Genomic DNA, 17,558 nt, shown 5'->3' with positions numbered 1-17,558 from the left:
ACAGAAAAGGCCCTCTGTTCTCCTGGGTTTTCAATGATAAGAGGCATGCTGTGAGTGTATTGAGTTCACAGGATCATTTCTTGCTTCTGTTCCCATATAAATGGTCCAGTGCATTGTTCCACTGAATGCAAACAGTGCCAAGCACGTTGGTTTGGATGTATCCTACCATCAACTAATCAGATACATGTTCTGTCACCATTTTGCAATTGCTTCTTGCCATTATACTTTTTCTGCAGTTTTCTGCAATTTTGTGTTTACTTTAAGACTAATGCATAAGTTAGAACAGAGGAGGAGGTTTTAGGAAGTGGACTTATATATCTATTGCAACTAGTGTTTGAAGAAAGTAAACCCTCTTATTTTCAAAACAAGTTAAAGTCAGGTGTCTGAAAAAAGAAGAAATCATTGTCCTACACTGAATTTCTTCCTGACTAGGAACTGGAATAGCCATAATCCTTTAGTTTTGTGGTTTATCTGTACCAGGGTATACCAGCTAGAAAGGCACTCAGTATTCTGGAAAAAGGGTAAAAAACCTTTATGGCTTAGAATTACTGTAAATAGTACAGATTTATTGTGTGAATATAGTCCAACAGTGTAGTGATTTTAAAGGCCTGACTTGAGTAAACAGTGCAATGAATACATACTCTTTGGTGACAATATTTACATCCTTAATGTTTATTATAATAGTTTGCAGCTCTGAAGGCAAAATCATGTGAATATTTCCTACCACAGTCATTTGTGTTACTACAATGAATGGCAAAGTGGGCGTAAAACATGATTAAATCAAACCCAAAAAATCAAGCCCACGGAATTAATTTCTAAGAAACAACGCACAAGGCCAAATTGCAGCAGATTAATTCTCTGTGATTTGAATGAACATAGCTGACTGTGTATATTATTTTCACTGTGATTTGATGTTATGCATCTTACAGTAGGAGCACAGGGAATTTCCTATGCCTAGAGGTGGATAATCAGTCTTTCTCCAGTTTTTTGAAAATAACAAGGTTCATTCATGAGTGTTCTTTGTGAAGGTTAACAAGATTGACTAACAAGTTAAGCTATTTCCACTTTTATTTTAACAATTAGCTGTAAGATTTTCTGCTTTTGAAAAAATTCCTGTAGCTGTTTTACATGGTATAGATATGTTATAGACCTATCCAGACAGAAGGAAACTGAATGGCTAGCTCATACCAGTTATGAACCAGGCTGGTCATGCCTATGACTATGAAGCTGGGTGACATTTCACTTTGTAAGATCCAGTTACTGTTCACTTTGTAAAACTTTAATCATATGGAATGAAATATCCCATGCTGAGTAATGAAATAATACTTTTAAAAGAATGCTGTTCTGATAATATGAAAAAAAATCCTCAGCCACTTCTTGGAAATGCCCCTCTACCCCAGTAGTTCCTTGGATTCTGTATGTAGTCAAAACTAATTAAGCAAAAGAGGCAATGTTCTGTGCAAACAACAGCATACTGATAACTGTAGCTGCAAATGCACATTGCCAGTGTAACTGAGCCATGCTTTACCAAATGGTTGCTCCCTATGAAACAGGACAAATCTGCTGTCAAGATGAAGCTCTGGAACTGTACCCAGACAAACTTGTTTGGCCAGTGTTTCTTTACGGGCCATTCCCCCCACAGGAGGTGATTTCAGAATGCATTGTAATCTGAAAGTTTGAAAAGGAGCACTGGAGCTCCAGGAGCAGCAGTGGGGTAGTGGTGTTAATTTCCCAGCAGAGTGTTGGCGAGGGCGTTGTAGCGATGTCACACTGAGGATGTGTGAAGAAAGGACGTTTGGGGTACTACTGACATAACATGGCATCATCCTACTAGTCAGCTGGTGTCTGATTTTACTGAAGGCTGTGAAAACATCTTGTATAAAGTAAAAGCACAGGGAAGGTTACAGGGAAGAAAGAAGCTTTATTCTCCCAGAGAAAAGGAGTCAATTGCTTCCTCTAACATTATGCTTAAGCTTATGGCTTGTCCCCTATTGTATTTTTTGTGACGTTTGTGTAGTCCAAGTCAAGAGAAAGGGAAACAGGGTAAGCCCTGCATCTGATTTCTAATGGATTCTCATCTCATTGGTTGGCAATGCCTACCTTTGAGTAGGAGGCTGAGATTTCATAGAAAAAGGCCTTAATATCAAAGATGTGCCATTGAAATCCTTAGGAAAATCTGCTTAAATGTGGGCAAATGATGAGACTTCCTAAAACAGCGTTTTGCGCATGTTGGAGACATGTGAGTGTTTAATAATTACGTTTGAAAATATTCCATGCTTACTTAGCAGATGAATCTCTCACATGCACAACCAGACTGCATAGCTGCCAATCAGAAAGAAGTTGTAGGACTGAATCCAAAACACCACTGCATCACTGCTGAGAAACTTTTGCTATAATTGCTTGTGTCTAGGTTGAACAGAAAACTGAGAGCAGTTGCTAATCTTTCAGTGATCCTTTCTTCCCTTGCTGACCTCTAATCAGCATGAAGGAAGAAGCCATCCAATTTAAACAGAATAAAAAAAAAACCAAACCAAAACAAAACAGTATATTTGAAAAAGGAGATGATGCAGGTCAAGATGAGAAGGGCAAGCTGGTAAGGAGCTGGGAACCAGGAGTGGAGTCTAATGGGGAAATTTAAGACAAGGACCCAGGAACTGGAGGAAGTTTAATTGAAGGGGTGTTTGGAAGCCTGCTGGAAGTAATGGGGGAAGCTACAATGAGTCATTCTGAAAACCTGCGTGCTTCAACACTAGAAGAAATATTTTCATAAAAGTATTGCCAGAGTCTGTTTTAATTCTATTTCAGATCTGAGTTAAGTCATGCCAGTTCATGCCCTATTTTAAACAACATCCAATACATATCTGGGTTGATGCAGCTATTTCTGGGCACAGGTTAGTCTTTAATTTCATGTCAAAATGGTGTTAAACCGGTCTGCTTTGCCCTTTATGTCTTTCTCCTTTTATTAGTAATCCAAATTAACTTGATAAACAAGAGTTCTCTACCAATGTAAATGCTGTGTAGCTGGCATGCACTGTACCATTTTATAGATGAAGAAAATTAGTCAGGTGAGTCATGTAATTTGCTTTAGGAAGGGCACAATGAATCAGTGAATGAGCCAGGAATCTAAAGTGAGGAATTTCTGACCTCCTGTTTTTTTTTTTGGAAATCCCAACTCATGCTTCCTGCTATTTTTTTCATTACATTACCAAGATAACAGACTACTTTTCTTGTTTAACTTGTGCAATGCTCCTATTAATGTTAATTGGTTATACTTAGGCACTGATGAGCCAACAGTCTTGACCTTACAAGAAACTCAGCTACTTAGTTACTGTTGCTTAATCCTTCCTATCTGTAAGTTTGCTGTTCTCTGTGTTGCTCAAAACCAAGCTGAGAATTGTCCTCTTTGCTTTGTTTACATACTAGAGAAGGAAAAAAACACTTTGGTAGATAGAGAATTTTTCAAGTGAGCAAGAGAAGGACAGAGTCATTGTTTGTATGCCTACTTGGGCGTGTCATACTTAAAGAAATTCAGAGTGGGGGTGGGAACTGAAGGAACAGGAGACAACAATGAAAGGCGAGAGGATGAGAAGGCTGGACTTGCATATTAATGAGAGCTCGCCTGTAATTGGGAATTTCCTTTCACTACATTTTTCTTTTTCCTTTTTCCACCACTTATCGTTTTGTTGGGCTTTTCTTCCTTCCTCTGCCTTATGTGTTATTTCATGTTTGTTCCATTCTGTGCAACAGCAGTGTGAAGTTGGCTCATATCCTGATTTCTGAGAAGTGCAGAAATAAGAATATGAGCCCATGCTACTACAGAGTGGGAAAAGCAGTGCTAAAAGGAAATCAGGGCAAAATTTTCTAACATCTTTCTAACATTCCTCTGCTGAAGGAAAAATTTTCAGTTATTCTCAGAGGGATGACAGTATCATCTTTACAGGACTGCTGCTAGGTAACTTCTTATTCTGTGCAAAAGGAAAAGTTAGTCTTCATACGTAAGGAATATTTCAAAGCTAAGTCAAAATGAAACAAACCAAACATCTGTGGGTATCAATTCCGAGCTATATTATAGACAGGCAAAAATACCATTCCATAATTTGATACTTAATTCTTCTTCTCTCCTGATGTTTGCACCTAAGATCACCTAAATCTGCTGTTGTCCCTCCCTCCTGCCTAGGTCATATCAACTGAACCTCACGGTGCCTTTCCCTGAGTGAATGAGCTCTATGGTAACCCCTGCAACAAAACAGACACCTGTTCCCACAAACTGCTCAGAGAGAGACAGGCAGATCCATTCTGGCTCAGTCCACCTTTTTGTTGTACACTGACTTTGCAAATGCTACCTTTTGCTATTTAGTCTGTCTTCTCTCTTGGCTCATCATTTCCTTTTGAAAAATATGTGTATTTAAATAAAGATGGAAAATTTCCCTGAAATGAGCGGATTCAAATAAACAGGATAGACTCTTTCTTAACAAGCACATAAATAAAATTATTGTAATTTAAAAAAAAATTCATTTACTATTTGGCTTCTCAGGGAGTTATTCTCTTGAGTCTGAGTAATAGGGTGGGGGCTTGTGGTTTTTGTTTTTTAATTTTCTGAAATATGTTTAGCCTCTACTGACCTTAATTTACTCTCCAGTCAGTTAATTGCACATGGTAATCCCCTATACATACAAAGAGAGTCTCAGTGATTTTTTTGAACTTCTGCATGATCATCCTCTAAGTGACGCTTGGCAGGGTTGGGGAGAAAGAAAACAACAAAACCCCGATAAAATACAGTCCCAAAATATGTTTCCACTAGAACTGAATGAAATTGTGTGCATAGTATACACCCACCCACCTGGTCCTAACAATTCCTTTCTCTGTGTGCTGGCAGATTGTTCCCTTGCCCTGATTATGTTGCTGACATTATGCTCGTGAGGGAAATTCCTTCCTGACTCCAGATCTGGTGGATTTATAATCCTGTTGATGTAAGCAAAGCTCCCTGTACTTATCTAAGACACAATTGTCCAATCAGTTCTACATAAAAAACTCCTGTTAAAGTAAATTGAATGGCACACAAGTTGCTGAAAAGATGACCAGGACCCTGGTATGGTTTCTGCTCTAGAACCATAGCTACAAGATAACTTTAATGCAGCACTGCCCTGAGAGAGAAAAAAAGCAAGTCTTACTCTTTTCTCCATCATCAGCTGCTCTTCTCTGTCATTTGCTACACAGGTACAAGTATTCATGCACACAAACAATTTAACCACTGAAGTTAAAATTAGCCTGGAAATAATGAGTAAATACATAATCTGCTTTCTTAACATTCAGCTATAATTAATTTTCATGCACCTAAACTTTCTTGGAAGAAAGCCTTCAAAATTTCAATAAAGCCTTCTGTTACCTAACCTATCACACTGAACTGAAAGACTACAGTAAGGGAGAAATGTAACCTAACAGCGTTGCATATTACTGGTAGCAGTTTATACTGAAAATGTTTATTTCCTGTGTACTTTTGTGATGGAGGATGGGACACAGAAAACATTTTGATTTAGAAATGCAGCTGGTGTGCCTTATGAGAGCTGCAGTTTAGGAACTTCATGGTCCTATTGTTTTCTGTTCACTAGTCAGACAAAAAAGCATTATACAATGTAGTGCCTCCTTTTTGGCTTGTCTATTTATGCTTCTGTGGCTCTTCCCCTCCTAAGCTGAACTAACCAGACCTAGGGATTCAATTTTCTCTCTAAATGAAATCTCAATGATCCAATTACTTAAGACCAGCAATTACTGCTAGTTCCCTTCACTCTCAGAATGCCCTGACTGTAGCTGCTTTTAGGATCTTCCTCCATAAGAATCTTATGGATTCTTTGTGTTGCCACCTAGGGAGGCAGTTCTACCACAAAACTTAATGACCATCCTGTTACCTTTCAGTTATGCCTTGGAATTCCACTGCCATGTGAAGATAACCCAGACAAGCCTGACTCTTAGACTGGAGCTTTGGACGTGACCCAGATCATAGCCGGCTCAGGCACTAAGGTAGAGATGGCACAAAATTTCAGTTTTAACACTGTCACAAAATTTCAGTTTTAACACTGTCCAGCACTGAGCCGTGCTGTGCACTGCTCCAGTAAGAGTGACAGTGTTCACTGGGTCACTGCTGTGCCAAACCAGAGCAGCGCCTGGTACCACGGGCACCAAGATGCCGTTGGCAGGAAAAAAAACAATTGCCAAGAGTTGTCCGTCATGATAATCAAACAACTTAGTGAGAATCAGAATTAAGGAAATCTAATTTCCCTGGATTTGGCCACGAGGTTAATTGGTTCTGGCATCTCACCCCACACGGGTTTGGGGACAAGCTAAAGCTGATCTGGCCCCAGCTGCTGCCGTGGAGAGCCTGACGCCTCTCTCCTCTGCCCCTTCCCTCAGCTCCCAGTGTGCCGCCGCAGCAGCGCGGATCGCTCCGCTACTCCCATCACGACCCAAAACTTGGCAAAATTAATTCCCCTCTGGCTCGCCGGCCCGACAAAGCCGCGCCTCGGCGGCGGCCGCGGGGCCGCTCCCGCCTCAGGTGCGCCCGGAGCCGCCACCTGCCGCGCCCCGCCCCAAGGTACCGCGCTGCGCCGGGCGGGCGGGCGGGAGCGGGGGGGCTGCGCGGCCGCCGCCGCTCACGCCGGCTCCCGGCTGTTCTCTTCTCCCGGCAGTGCTGGCCCTGCAGGCCCGCAGGCGGCGGCCCAAGCAGTCCGCGGCGGCCGGCAGGAGGGACAAGCACCCGGCGGCCCACAAAAAGTGAGTACGGGGACCCCCGACCCGCCGGGACGGAGCCTCCGCCGCGGCCCCTCCGTTGTCCGCGCGGGCTCCGCGCCCCGTGACCCCGCGGGACGCCGGACTCGGCACCCGCCCGGGCCGGGCTCCCCCTCGGGGGATGTCGCCCGGGGACCGTGCCCAGCCCGGGCGCCGGGCTGAGCATCCTCCGGGCAGGGCCGCCCGCTGCCCCGCGGGAGCGCGCCGGGCGCTCCGGCCCCGAGAGCCCCGGTTTGCCGGGCATCTGCCCAGCCCACGTGTTCCTCTCGGTTCTCCCTCCAGCTCTCTCATCTTTGTGGTCCCGTTTCCCAGTGCTTTCTGTTCCGAGGTTCCTGTATCATTGTCCCATCTAAGGCAGTCCTTTTTTCATCCTTCTCGGTACCATCAGGCTGTTCCCCCTTCCCAGATGTGTCTGATCGCCAACGATGCTGATACCAGTATCTCTTTGGTTTAAGTTTCTGTTAATCCTACAGATAAGAACAGAAGTTGTTCTCTTTTTTCCCCCTTCTTGTCTTCTGCTAGCCCTTCATGTTCTTGTCACTGTCCGGTTGATCTTTTCTCATGATACTTGTTCACTGAGCCACATAGGAACATTCTTCCATCCTCTGTTTACCACACTTTATTCTTTCCTAGGACACTGTGGCTTTGGACTATTTTCATTTTTTGTCCTTGAAGGATTACATGCTTGTGTCACTAACTTTCACTGTGTTTTGTTCAGTGGGACTTTATTGGTGACTCATTAAGTTGCCAGTAGGCTCTTGTCTTTGTTTTCGTTACTTGGGGATCCAGCCTACCTGCTTTGTTCTGACAGGGAAATATGTCCTCATGTCACTCATTCCCCTCTCCTCCTAGCTGGCTAGTCTTAGAACTGGGAAGCAGTGTCTGGTGGATGGATGGATATAGATGTGGTGGGCAGAGATGCTGCTGTGTGCTGTGGCAAATGATTCAAGGAGCAAGGTCTTCTTGTGACTTCTGCTGGAAGAAATAATAATATATCTCTGCTTGTGAAGTGTTTGGTGTGCCTTTTTTTTTCTAGTTACAATGAATGAGTGCTTTTTTCCCCATTAGCATGGGTAAAAATAACATAGATGAGGTGCTGGTGTAGTGGTGATTAGACTTTGGCAGTTCACAGCCTGTTCCATTCGTGGTGTTTCCTGCAGCATTGTGTAAAAGCTGTATTATGCTTTCAGTTGTTTGAATTTGAAGTTACTGCAATGGAAACAAATGTTATGTGCAAGATATGCAGTAATTGATTCCCTTGTTTCCAAAGACCTTCAGTTTGTAGTGTTACATGGATTTGTCTTTTCCCAGTTTGAAAATGGAAATAGGTTAAATTTCATTGTAGCTCTAGGTTCAGAGTTATTTTTGAAGCTTTCAGTTAAGTGTTAACCACAAGGCTGTTAATAAACTTCTATTCTTAGGTGATAGAGCATTCAATACCCTTCTTAGGGGAGCAAAGTGGGATGTTTTACTGAATTTGTTAAAAGTTTGCTTTCACAGAGATTTAATACGTTCAGAACTGGTAGTCTTTGTGTTTGCTGAAGAAACTGGCTACTGTTAAGTCAGGGTGCCCAGTCAGGAGCTGGCCATTTGCCTGGCTGAGTCGGCATTTCCAGATGCAGTGCTCCAATCTGATCAGTTGCCTTATGAAACAAGTGGTTGTGCTGTAGTTGACAAGAGCCATCTTTTCCCTTCTGCTGTGTATGTTTTCTCTTCATACCTCTTCTGTGCTCTGGAGATGACCTACTCTGTTTCATGCTTCTGTATGAAAAGCAAAACTCCTTTTGAGTTTTTAAGTCTCCTTGCAAATAGTTGAGACCCCCAAAGTAAAACCAGTATCAGACATTTTCAGTATCTCTTTGGTCCTGTTTTTAGCTTTACTTTAAATTCAACTGCTACAGCATACTCTAGTACTTTAGAGGCATATGGTGTCTGTGATGCACATCAAATGTGCAGTATCTGCAAATTAAAATGTTGATTTGAGGGGTGGAGATTCTATACCATAAGTTCCCTGTACTGAAATTTTGACTTAGTTTTGAATCCAAAACAGTTTTTTTTCTTAACTGTGGTTCTTATGAAAACTTTTCTCTGCCAGGTCAAAGCTTTATGGAGTAACTTCCATTGTTGCTGTTAACAATGTGCTTCAAAGAGAACTGCAGGATTCCTCTTGTAAAATTGGCTAGGAGAGTTATATGGTATTGTAGCTTACTTGCAGGCTTTTGTTTGAAGAGTATTAAGGTGATGACACAAGAAGAAAAAATTGCAGTACTCTGAATGGCTTTTTGTCAGTTATGACCTTATTTGCCAAAGAAGGCTGTAAGATTGGTCCTGTAGCTGCTCTGTGTTGACCCCCTAAGTCAATGAGAACTGGTGGAGGTGAATCTGGGTTGTTTTTTGGTTGGTTTTTTTTTGAATAGGGTAAAAAAAAGAAAGAAAATGGAAGCTAAGTGTCTCATATTTTTAAGAGGAAGCACTTTGTCTTGACTCAAGACTCTATCTATAGTTACATGAAATAATCTACTTGGATGGAAGCTAAGTGTCTCATATTTTTAAGAGGAAGCACTTTGTCTTGACTCAAGACTCTACCTATAGTTACATGAAATAATAAAATCTACTTGGCATGGCTTTACTTTGAAATCAAACATCCAGGCTACTGAAACAGAGTATCTCACTGTATTATGATAAGTTAGCACTTGATGTTGGTTGTAATAGATGAATTTGCATGCAGTGTGTCCAAACTACTCATGTATTTTTTCAGCTGGACAAAAAGTTAATCAAAATTGTTACTTTGGGTCCTCTGCGATTTATTTCTCCTTAAAGTGAAGGTCTGCATTGAGAGAGGTGTGTGAAATAGTGATTTTGACAGATGCCTGAGTCTGTTCAGAGATAAACCTGCTTACAGGCAGACAAGCCTGTTTACTGTCCTTCACTTGGTGCTAGCAGATGGCCTCAGGTACATCTGCCTTTTGCATTCAGCAGAATGGTAGGCTCTTTAAGTTCAGACCAGTACAGACTTCAGCTGGGGTAAACTGCTACCTTGGATATATTTTTTTGCTTGACTTTTTTTCTAAGTGAATGTGACAAAACCCAAGTGAATACCCAGTTAGAGTTGTCCTCTTTAGCATGTCAACTAAAAGAAAGCATTTGGTAAGTAAAAAAAAAATCTAGATGATGGTGTGTGAACCTATGGAGAGAGGATTATGTGTGCTGCATATTTTGATACAAATATATAAATCCAAATACCAAGATTGGTTTTGTTTTTAAGCAGTACTTTAGAACAGGTGATATAGACCATGGGATACTACTTTGCAGGGATGCAGTACATCTGTTTTGGCTAACATGGGAAGGGCCAGGTTTCTGCACAAGTATTGTACAGACATCAAGGTTTAGGATATGTACATTATTATGGAATCTTAAAAGTGTAAAAGTCATGCACTGCTTTTGTTTGTTACTGTTTCTCTACTACAGATGGGAAGGGCCAGGTTTCTGCACAAGTATTGTACAGACATCAAGGTTTAGGATATGTACATTATTATGGAATCTTAAAAGTGTAAAAGCCATGCACTGTTTTGTTTGTTACTGTTTCTCTACCACAATGTTTTTCAGCCTCTTTCAGTGGTTTTTTTCCTTAGAAGCAGCATCTATTAGGTAGTTGCTGTTCCCATGAACACTGGCTGAATGAATTCTGGGCACTGACCAAAGGCTGTGGATGCAGCTCTTGGCTGTTCTGTGTGAGAGTGGCCATACACTCCCACTGTCTGCAGTGGTCTTGTATCTGCCCCTCAAGTGTAACGTTTGTGAAGTTGTTGTTTTCTTTTCTTCTTGGGATAATTTATTGAAGAATGTCAGAGAAGCTAATGTTAAATTTTTTAAAGCTTTTAAAGAGGAGGATTAGGAAAAATTCAGAAGAGTAGAACCCAAAGTTATGCCAATATCTGATGAAAGTGAATAAGGTGACGTCAGTTCTCTACCAAAGAAAATTAAATGATAAAATGAAAATGTAACTATATAGTGTTGTATTCATAATTGATCCCTTCTCTTTTAGTAGTAATTGCTTTTGTTGTGATTCTACCAAACTCTTATCTTTGCCATCTAGCCTATATTTTAATAATCAATAACTAATTCTGTTCAAATTGCCTATGGGGCCTCTGGGAATGGACATTGTTTTACTGGGTTGTTTAAAAAGAAAATGAAAAATATTAATACTTGAAGAAACAAGAAAATTGTCTCTACCTGTCATTACAGTTCCCGGTATTTGTATCTTTAAGGTACTGTCTGTCTCATCCTTCATATATTTGAAGTGATAACCCTTGCTTCCTGGTTTTCCTAGCAAGACTTTTTGTTTTTCCCCTTCTCTACAATCCTCATCCTTGTTATCTCATTTTTCATTTTTAATCTGTTAACAGTTACAGCATATGGTAAGTGTAAGAGGGATGGTCCTGTTTGAAGTTGGCAGAGCTTTGATAGCAGTCTTCTTGTGTTCACTGTCTTCCCCAGTAATACACCTTTTAGGATGAACTCTGCCTTTGTGAACTGTTGTGTTTGGATGGATCTCTGATAATGTGCAGAAGTGGCTGGAAAAATAAGCCCAATATAATAAAGCACATGTAACAGAACAGAATTGCAGCAGTTTGCATCTGAGCCTAAGATAACCACAGAAGAATTTTTTCTATTTAAAGAAGGTATTCTGAACAAGCTTTTTGGCTGAAAAAGGTGGTGTAAATTTCAAAGTGAACCTCTGTAAAGGTACTAGCTTTTTCTGCATTTCATGTGTACCGTTTTTATTTAAGTTATACATTGGAAATCCCTAGGATTAAAATAGTGTGTATGTCTAAATAATACATATTCTAGTTTTGTCCAGCAAAGCAGCTGGAAGACTTTTGACTTTTATATCAATGTCCTCCATAATGAAGTGATGTTCTGCTAAGGAAGTCTTTTTGAGTGTTAATACTAAAGGAATCTTATCTTGAGCTTCTTGGTTAAAGGCAAACTACTGAATAGACCCTGGTGAAATAATGCTTCTTGACAGTATTGGTAGCTCACTGTTTTTCCTCAACAAAAGTTAGTTAATTAAAAGTCGATAATTTGAATATAGGAGATTAAAAGAACCACGGGCTTCAGTTGCCTTGAGCTATTATCAATGCTTAGTTTGCAGTTTTCTAAAATGGCAGGGAGTATTCCATTGTTAGAGGTCAATTATATTTTCCTATCCCTAAGGAAAAAAAAATTGTCTCTGCTGTTCTTGTTGCAGTGATAAAGGTCAGAGCAGCCTAGCTACAGTATATTTACCTTAAATTCCAATGTTAAAATCAGTTGTTCACTAGTTTTCAAACTGTATTAAAATTGTATTGGTTTCGTATTCATGTTTCTAAAGAAAGCTCTCTTGGGACATATTTCTGCCCTTTGTACTGCTCTGCTTTTTCTAGTCTCATGTTTCACCCTAGTAATTTCTCTGTGTAATAACTGTCTGCTGCTTGTTACAGTCCTGTTGTTGCTCACCTGTATGTGGTGTTATTCCTTCATCACTGACTGGGATGTAGGTTTTTTAAAACATCATTAAAATAATTTAAAAAATCCAAGTAATTAATAAAATCATTAAAATCCAAGTAAAAAGTCATTAAAAGAATACAGTTAAGTGCAGCTGAGAGTTGAGATAAGTAAGGTGCTTGACTAAATATGCGATAAATAAAGCCTACTCTTTTTTTATGGCTGTTTTAATGTTTGAAAGCTAATGTTTTAAAATAAATTGTGCTTCTTTATAAATGGCGTTTTTCATTTATGATGATTACATAGTTCACATCATACTGTCTCATAAAAGATTATGTACAACTTAAAACTGCTCAAAGAAGGTAGTAAAGGTGATTGAGGATATTGGCAGCCTTATTTATGACTAGTACATTTCAGATATGTAAAGGTGATGAAGAAGCATTTTGATATGCCTAAAAAATCATTACAGGTACAGAAAGGGAAGAAGAAATAACTTGCTTTTATTCATTACTAAACAATGATATTTAAAGAGTGACTCCAGTGGGAAATACCCAACCCAACTTCTTTTTGTACAGTATAAGAGGCAGAACGTGGCTTTTCAATATGTTGTAGAGTCCAAGTTACAGGTGGGTTTAAGAAGAAGTCTGGTAACCAGCACCAGCAGTAGTTTTTGAGAATGCTGTTGTCAGTGCAGTGTGATTTTCCAAGCCCCTGTTTGCTGAAGACCTGTCAAGCAAATTTGTCCTAACACAGAGTGATCCACTTGTGTGCTCATCTCCAAGCGTATGTTTCTGGCACCCAGTGGTATAATACTGGCCCAGGAATGTGTCTGACCTAAATTACTGTGGCAGCCCTTAGATTTCAAGGCCACCTCTGTGGATCACTTGCAGCATCTGAGTGTTCACAAGCCTGACAGGATCTGTGAGCCTGGAGCCAAACAGGGTGGCACTTCTGTACCTGGCTCAGGAAGGAGCTGTGAAGCTGGAGTAGCTCCTAAGTCCCAGTGTACAGTGAATCAGTAGAGGTGTGTTTGAGGAGAGCTTTTATGCCCAAGTACAGGAAGGTTATGATGATAGGGTGAGGAGGCTTTCCAGGGAGTGAAAAATACTGAAGGAATGGGCATGCTTGAAATGCTACTTTCCTGTAGGCTTTGATGCCATCTGCAGGTCTGAGTTTGATGCCGAGATGAGCCTGGGATTGCTTTAAAGTTGTAAATCCAGGAATTCAGATTGTTTCCTCAGTTGCTGTGAACAAGTAGCTTTATTTTAAGGTTTCAGTTCTCATGCTTATGTAATAGCTCAGCAGTTCACTCACCTGTGAAGTAGAGTCAGGATGCCTAAGGAGTTTCAAGCTTATTTCAACATGCCATGTGCAGGTGTCAGTCATAAGATTATAGGCCACGCTATGCTTTGGTGTGCAAGGGATGGCCAGGGCTTTACAGCCCTTCTGCAGCATAATCAAAAGCAGCAGGCTGATGGAGTTGGAAGGCGAGTGATTGAAAGGGAAGCGTTGCTATCAGGTTTCACTAACACACAGGTATCAGCATGCTGCTTGGCTGCTGCCAGGTAACTCTGAGTGACAGAACAAACACCTGGTGACTGGCTTGGAATGAGGCTGTATGGGTCATTAAATGATTTTTCTTCTTAGTGCAGCAGTCACAATTCAGCACTTTTATGAAAGAGGGAGCCCTGAGGAGATCAGAGGCTTAAGCTTTCTTTCAAGTTCCCTTTCCTGGTGTCAGAAGGCACATTATGACAGATCCCTTTTGCCAGGATTTATTCCCTGGTGAATGTTGCAAAGTGTCAGGGAAGCCTGGATACAACCAGGAGCTTCATGATACTATTACGAGTTCTGGTTCAAAAGAATAAAAATCATCTTAATGGAAAATAGTATCTGAAAATGCATTTGACTTTTTTTTAAGGTAGTCTATTGCTCAGGATGACCTGTTTTGTATATTAGTAACACAGTGTCTCAGCACATGTTGATGTCCAAGTCCATTATGCTGGTCCCTAAACATCTAATCACATTCCAATCAAGTACTCTTAGAGCATTGCCTCCCTTTTTAATTAGAGATTTTAGTGTTTATTTTTTTTGTTTCCCAGAAATGTTTTCTATATAGTAACTTGTAAGTTGGATTGTGTCAACAGTGTTGAGAATATGACACACAGAGATTTTTGGTAGTTGCTTCCACACTGTGCATTTCATGGAGCCACTCTTTAATCAGGGATGAGCAGTGCTGGGAGTTGGGAGCTTTGTGATGAACTCAGCAATGCTGTTGTGGGCAGATATGATTTGGGCACACCAGCCAGTCAAGGCTCTTGGAGAAGCAGGATGTGAAAACTCAGTGTGTAAATCTCAAGTGGACTTAAAATGTGAGATATTCTGAGGCTACCACTATATTTTAGATCACCAGATACCTGTTACACGACTGCTTTGGTGTTTAGTATGGATCAGTTACTTTTAAGCGTTGCATTCTCACTGCTAATCCAAGCTGTTTAGTAAATCCAGCATTTAAAAGTAAGGTTGAGATGATTTATTCCATTAGACAATACCAATTTTTCTTCATTTGTCTAAAGCAAGTGTTACTGAGAATTGATCAGTTTATCTAAAAACAAAGATCAGTTTATCTATCAACAAAGTTTGACTACTTGTCTAAAGCAAGTGTTACTGAGAATTGATCAGTTTATCTAAAAATGGTGCAACAAAGTTTGACTATAAGAAACATGGTACAGGAAATAAAATTATTTATCCTGTTCTTATAATTGAAAAGTAGCATACTTGTGTTCTCTAATGTTTATTTCTGAAACAAGAAAATGAGTTTTGTGTAATGAGAATATTTGTCTTGGTAATAAAGATGTTACTCTTTAAAAACGATCATTTTGATCTAATTTTGTGTTTCCAGAGTGACTCTCAGTAGCTTGTGTCTCACACGGTGCCATATCGTGTCCTAATTGTAGCATTATGAAAACTTGAGATAAAGTTTAAGTAGATCAGACTCCCTTCTCTTCCACTTGTACCTTCTCTGCAGAAGCTGCTTGTCTTAATCCTTGACTTGTGCTTTGCCGTGCCAGTGTAAACAGAGAATTTTTAATAGCTGCAACTAAAAGGAACATTAAAATAAACTGCAGCTGAATACACATATTGAAGCAAAACCACAGATTTATTTTAAAAGTTTTTCTGTTTTCGTTATAGTTTTTTCTGTATGTCAGTGTGTGGGATCACTGTATGTATCAGTATCTGGTGAGTGGAATTAATTTTATTGTTAAAATTCTAGGCCTTTCTTAGTGGATTTGTCTGATATTCTGTCTTTGCAAATGATGAAAAAGGAACATGATAACTCGAGGCTATACATGTAAAAAGGAATAAATCACTCTTCTAATTGTGCTGAATCAATCTGAATCAAGCTATTTGACATATTTGCATTGTTATGCTCCTTTCCCACTTTAAAACAATCAATATTTTAGATAAGTATGTCAAGTAGTAAAGCCACTTTAAAAATAAAACTATGAAACTGTAAAAGAAGGTCCTTTTATGATGGTTTTAACACCAGAAAGTTAAGTGTCAGCAAATAATTATCTTTTCCATTCATTTGTGAGATGCATAGATTGCTAAAAATCACTTCATCTGATTTCTTCTATAAGTGGGAATTTTTATGGAAGACATGCATTTAGGTAGAAGAATTTGACTGAGATTTCAAATCAGAAAGTGGCATTATATGTATATTGACAGTGTTTCTCTTAAATCTATACAGTAGATATTTAATTGTGGCAAAAATAATGAAAATAATGTAAGAGTTAGCAAAAACTTAAAAAAGCAAACCAGTCCTCATGGGACCTCTGTGAGTTGTATCTTAGCATCAGGACCTGATGGGCAAATTGCAGAGAACATGCTTGTCCTGCTGGTTTATTCAGAATGTTTTTAAGACACAGTGATGTTAATATGCAAGGGCAATGGAACTGAATATGTGCCAGCTTTTTCCTAATTACAGTTCACAGCCCGGGGTATGAAGTTGAATTGAAACTGTGCATGGTTTAAATTCCTGTGTTAAACTCTGAGCTGTGGTGCACCAGATGCTGGCATGTTTGACTTAGCAATGATTGCTGCAAAAGAGCAATATCCAGCAAGAAGAAGCTTAATTCTCAGAGCCTGCTTTTCAAACTTTTTCTCAGATTTTGTTCTGTAGTGATATTTCAATGTTGGTGCCATGAAATTTACATTGGTAATAAAGGAGCTGCTTTAAAATAATACTGCAGAACTAAGCAAAATATTTTATTGCTTTTTGTTGCTTGTAACCTTAATTGATTTTTTTCTCCACAGTTTGTGTCAATTCTGCCAATATTTTATTTTTGAGAAAATATGTTATACTTCATATTTCATGTTTGATTTGCATTGGTATCGGTAATAAGTAATAGTTATGTGTGCATGTACATAAACGATTGCCTTCACATAGAAAACTTAATTTGGGAGTCTTTAAATATAATTTAAACTCAGTAGATAAAGTCCCTTTAGTCTCATAGCAGGGGTGAAGTGTGTAATCTTAGTGTAGCAGGAAAGGATGAAAACCACAAAGGAGAAAAATTGGTCTCTTCTCACTTCTTTGCCAGTATTATCACCTTTCCTTTTGGGTTTGCTTCTTGTGGTGTTCACATCAATGTATGGCAATTATAAACAAATGAAATAAAATGGAGTAAGCTGTCTTGTTTCTAAGATGATCTGGTTTCATTCAGACTGAGTTATTATAGATCACATGGAAATAAAACCTAATCAAGAACTAAATGCATATTCACCCCATTTCACAGGATAAAATTTAATTTTGGCTTTTATCAGCAGCAGTGGAAAGCAGGCCATATTTGCTGTCAGTAAATAGAATATACCTAGAATATCAGAATGAAGAGTCAGTGAGTGTATAGTGACAGTGCCTTATCTTAGCAGTTACACAGAAGTATGAAGGGGGGTGTTTGGAGAAAGGAAATAGAAGGCTGGGCAGAACCAGAGTAAGGGGACTGTTATTTCAGCAGAAGATGGAAAGACTTACGTACAGTAGGGTTTCACTGATGGGGAAAATATGTCCCTCTGAGTAACATGTTGTCTTATTTACAGGATGATAAATTAATTCTGAACTCACTCTTTTCTTTATGGCTGGGAAGAAGGGAATCTAATGAGTATTCCAGCTGTGTGCTTTCTCAGCCTGAAGTTCTTCACTGCTTGTCTCCCATGTTTGCAGCATGATCTGCACCCACCAGCTGCTGAGGTATTCTATTAATGCAGCTTGGAGATTTATTTCTCTG

At 39.6% G+C, this 17,558-nt stretch overlaps 1 protein-coding gene across 2 annotated transcripts in view; it reads left to right on the top strand.

The window, feature by feature from the left end:
• The first annotated feature begins 6,681 nt into the window (after positions 1–6,681).
• The window catches only part of SRPK2 (SRSF protein kinase 2), a 129,306-nt gene continuing 118,429 nt past the window's right edge, over positions 6,682–17,558 (top strand). Inside the window, exon 1 of one of the 2 annotated variants that reach the window (XM_039723716.1) lies at positions 6,682–6,768. The gene's annotated coding sequence lies outside the window, so the exon portion shown is untranslated. The remainder of the gene's footprint in view (positions 6,769–17,558) is intronic. The other variant, XM_039723721.1, reaches the window with a different exon arrangement.

Source organism: Passer montanus, unplaced genomic scaffold (genome assembly GCF_014805655.1).
Source record: "Passer montanus isolate IOZ18808 unplaced genomic scaffold, ASM1480565v1 scaffold50, whole genome shotgun sequence".
NCBI classification, from domain to species: Eukaryota; Metazoa; Chordata; class Aves; order Passeriformes; family Passeridae; genus Passer; species Passer montanus.
The sequence above is the reverse complement of the archived record's forward strand: the minus strand, read 5'-3'. Positions and strand labels throughout refer to the sequence as shown.